At 48.2% G+C, this 4,540-nt stretch overlaps 1 pseudogene; it reads left to right on the top strand.

Annotated features, from left to right (window-relative positions):
• LOC129377051 (H(+)/Cl(-) exchange transporter 6-like) overlaps positions 1-4,540 on the top strand; it is an 8,988-nt pseudogene extending 4,448 nt beyond the window's left edge.

The following is a 4,540-nucleotide window of genomic DNA, read 5'->3' as shown; positions in this document are numbered from 1 at the left end:
AGAGACAAGCGGGACTTTGTGTCAGCCGGTGCCGCTGCTGGCGTTGCTGCTGCCTTCGGAGCGCCAATAGGGGGCACTCTCTTCAGCCTGGAGGAGGGCTCCTCCTTCTGGAACCAGGCGCTGACCTGGAAAGTGGTGCGTTGTCGTTTCCTAAAGCAGCTCTGATCCGTTCTGCTGTAGGAAAACTTCAGGACAATAATAACTTTAGCTGGAAATGCTAAAGAACCAAGTACATATTTTAATAACTGTGTAATAAATGCAGGTTGTGGAAATTTTTTGGTTTTTTGTGGGAGCGATTGCTCTGCACTTTCACAACAAAATGACATTAAAAGTACAGGTAATACTTTTTCTTGCATAATAGTCCCTAAATATTTTTTAAAAATGACCACAGATTTTTGGAATAGATATTTATAAAAGAATTAAAAGTGTCTCTTTTTTGTGACGTTTGCGGCTCTAAATTGTATTTAGATGGACTGAGAGCACAAATGGATCTGCAGTAGCAGTCAGTCTCACAGCTGTGAAGAAGCCTCTGACTAAAGAATGTTGCTATGGTAGCAGCATAATGTCCAGAGCAGAGAAATGCTGCAGCCATGTTGCATCGGATGCCGTGGATGGAAGACATGTTTAAACTTTCTCCTCCTCTTTAAGATGTTTTCCCCACATGTTGCTCGTATTTCCAGAAACTAAATGAAACGAAGTGAAGAGGCGTTGCCTTCTCAGACCTGATCCTGTGTTTTCAGCTCTTCTGTTCGATGTCGGCCACTTTCACGCTGAACTTCTTCCGCTCTGGGATCAACTTTAATAAATGGGGCTCCTTCCAGCTGCCTGGGCTCCTCAACTTTGGAGAATTTAAGGTGAGGTCGTGAGTCGGGTTTGTTTGCAGAGGTTCAGCATTTCTACGGCTGAAGCCATCAGATGTTTTACTGCATGGAAATACTGACCGTAAAAGAGAAGTTGAAGCTGAACTGTGAATGATTTTCAATCAGACCAAATTAAATCATGTCTTTAAACATCAATCTCATTAAAAAAAGTTTTTTTTATTTAAACCAGTAAAAACGTGAAACTGCATCTGAAGTTAGTTCATTTAAATTAAATCCAGTTTAGACTTGAAAGTTATGATCGATTCCATCTTTCCTGTTTATTTTCCAGTTGTGGACCAACACAAATAAAAATAACGGCTTTAATTTATATCAACCATTGATATCAATTATTTTTATAGCACGTTCAGCAACACAGCAGTGCAAAGTCCTTTACATGATAAAAGCATCATAAACATGTTGCTGGTTTATGTGGAAACCAGTAACAGACATTATATTTGTGTCATGATGATTGTTAAACTCATATATTTTGGCTCCAGCAGGTTTTAAACGCTTCATCACTGTCAACCTTCAATAAAGTCTTTTCTGAGTAAGTCGGAGTTAAAATGTCTGGTTTGTCCTTCAGTGTTCAGACGGGGATAAGAAATGCCATCTGTGGACAGCAGTGGACCTCGGCTTCTTCGTCCTGATGGGCGCCGCGGGCGGCCTGCTGGGGGCGCTCTTCAACTGCATGAACAAGTGCCTGGCCAAGTACCGAATGAGGCACATTCACCCCAAAGCCCGGTTCATCAGGTCCGTCGCGCCCGGCAGCTGGACGGCGGCACGTCGATCACGTGACAAAATGGCTGACGGCGTTTTGTTCCCAGGGTCCTGGAGAGCCTGCTGGTTGCCATGGTGACCACGCTGGTGATATTTTTGGCCTCCGTCCTGCTGGGTGAATGTCGGGACCTGTCCTCCCGGCGACCCATAACTCCACCGTGAGCACATGGACCATTTTCTCTGTGACGAACGAACAGGAAGTGAAAAGTTCGGCTTCATGTCGTCACAGACGGTTTTTTGTTGCAGGTTTCTGGCAGCGAAGACATCAACTCAACCATCCGGCAGTTTTTCTGCTCCAATAAAACCTACAACGACATGGCGACGTTGTTCTTCAACCCGCAGGACGGCCATCCACCAGCTCTTCCACCAGGACGGTGAGGATTTGAACCACCAACCTGTCTGGTTCCTGCTGGGAACAATGGCCAAACTGTTGGTGCATAGATCTGCTATTCTATGCACGTCGAGTTACTTTGAGTTTATCTCAAAACACGTTTTCAACGCACACATTAAAAGTTTTGCTGCAGGAGTAATTAATAGGTTTGATCATGAATCAACAGGGAGAGATCACGACTAGCACTGATGTGAAAGTTTCTAATATGTATAAAGATTCAGTATCTGATTCTGGTTCTGCTGCAGGGACCTTCAGCCCGGTGACTCTGTCCATCTCTTCCTGCTGTACTTCCTGTTGGCGTGTTGGACGTACGGCGTCTCTGTCCCCAGCGGCCTCTTCGTCCCATGTCTCCTGTGTGGCGCTGCGTTCGGACGTCTGGTCGCAAACATCCTCAAAGTGTAAGAAGCAAAGTTCTGGTCTGACTGCAGCTGGACTAAATCTGGCTCAGCATTTGGTGTTCAGCGTATCGAGTGAAAGATCTGCGTTGTTACTGGTTCTAACTGGGATCTGTTCTCTCAGGAAACTGGGACTCCATCTCTACTCGGGGACCTTTGCCCTCATCGGAGCCGCCGCCTTCCTCGGGGGCGTGTCAGGATGACCATCAGTCTCACCGTGATCCTCATCGAGTCCACCAATGAGATCACATACGGGCTGCCCATCATGATCACGCTAATGGTGCTAACGCTGCTAACGCTGCTTCCTTTCTGTCTCGTGATGGTTCAGTTTGCAGTTCGGACTTCATGTGTCTGATGTAACAGAACCAATCATAATGCAGCAGCAGATCAAGTTAAATTTGTGTCTGAACTGTAGGTTGCCAAATGGACTGGAGATTTCTTCAACAAGGGCATCTATGACGTCCACATCCAGCTGAAAGGCGTCCCTCTGCTGGAGTGGGAGACGGAGGTGGAGATGGACAAGTAAGATCAGACTGAAAGATGTTCGGAGACTTTTCAGCTCCTTAACATAAAGTTTCCTCATAAAACGACAACTGTTCTCCACCTTGACTTTCTGCTCAGCTGGTGTTGTTTCCTCCCTGCCTCCCTGCAGGCTGACGGCCAGCGACATCATGGAGCCCAACCTGACCTACGTTTATCCTCACACCCGAGTCCAGTCCCTCGTCAGCATCCTGCGGACCACCGTGTACCACGCCTTTCCCGTGGTCACGGAAAACCGGCAGAACGAGCGGGACTTCATGAAGGGCAACATCCTGATCAGCAACAACATTCGGTTCAAGGTGCAGCGCAGTGCTGGCCCGCCTCCCGGCTCTGATTGGTTGCTGCTGGTCGGGTTCACAGATCACCGCCTCACATCACAACATGATGACAGTTTTAGAAAATATGGGAAAATCATATTTTTGTAAAAGCTACAAACTGTTCTTTCTATTGGCTTGTTGCTGCTGATAGAGATAAAATTACCTTTATTTTCCCTGACAGAAATCCAACATTGTGTCTCGTGCGGCGGAGCAGCGGCGGCGCTGCCAGTCCATGAAGTCGTACCCCTCCAGCGAGCTGAGGAACGTCTGCGACGACCAGAACGCGGCGGTGGAGCCGGCGGAGGAGGGAGAGGACCTGCTGCAGCAGATGCTGGAGAGACGGTAGCAGGAAATCAACTTCATTCTGTCTTTTGACTCAGTGATCGCATAAAACTCTAAACTAAATAAGATCTAATAACGTCTAGTTACATTTGAACTGTTTGCAACTTCCAAAATGTTTTTATTTCCTCGCAGCAGAGTAATGTTGGTTGTGTTTCGGCCCCAGGCACGCGCCCTACCCAAACCTGTACCCAGACCAGTCTCCCAGTGAGGAGTGGAGCATGGAGGAGCGGTTCAGGCCGCTCACCTTCCACGGCCTCATCCTGCGCTCGCAGCTCGTCAACCTGCTCATCCGAGGCGTCTGCTACTCCGAGAGCCAGTCGGTCAGTCAGACGTTCGCCTGCCTGCCTGCCTGCCTGTGTTCAAAGATCTGCGTTTGATTCCCTGTTAATGACAGACGTCTCCGTCTGTGCAGAGCGCCACTCAGCCCAGGCTGTCCTTCACAGAAATGACTGAAGATTACCCGCGGTACCCGGACATCCACGAAGTGGACCTGGCTGCTCAACCCCGGATGATAGTGGTACGATCCGATCCGATGCGACACTATTCACGTTTGAATTCAGTTAGATTAAGAGCCGCTGATAAAACGACGATCCCTGCGATGCTAGGATGTGACGCCCTACATGAACACATGTCCCTACACGGTTTCACCAAACACCCGGATCTCCCAGGTGTTCAACCTGTTCAGAACCATGGGCCTTCGACACCTGCCAGTGGTCAACGCTGTTGGAGAAGTAAGTTCTCCTCAAACTCTGGTGCTTCCTGTTTGTACAGCTGCAGAAACCTGTGTCTGAGCAAAATCTCCGTTTCAGATTGTTGGAATAATCACAAGACATAATTTAACCCACGAGTTCCTGGTGGCCAAACTGCGACAGCACTACATCACCATCTGACCCTATGGCCCGGCGCCGCCCGCATCGC

This window comes from Poeciliopsis prolifica, unplaced genomic scaffold, assembly GCF_027474105.1.
Source record: "Poeciliopsis prolifica strain line A6 unplaced genomic scaffold, Auburn_PproV2 SCAFFOLD046, whole genome shotgun sequence".
Classification (NCBI taxonomy): domain Eukaryota; kingdom Metazoa; phylum Chordata; class Actinopteri; order Cyprinodontiformes; family Poeciliidae; genus Poeciliopsis; species Poeciliopsis prolifica.
The sequence above is the reverse complement of the archived record's forward strand: the minus strand, read 5'-3'. Positions and strand labels throughout refer to the sequence as shown.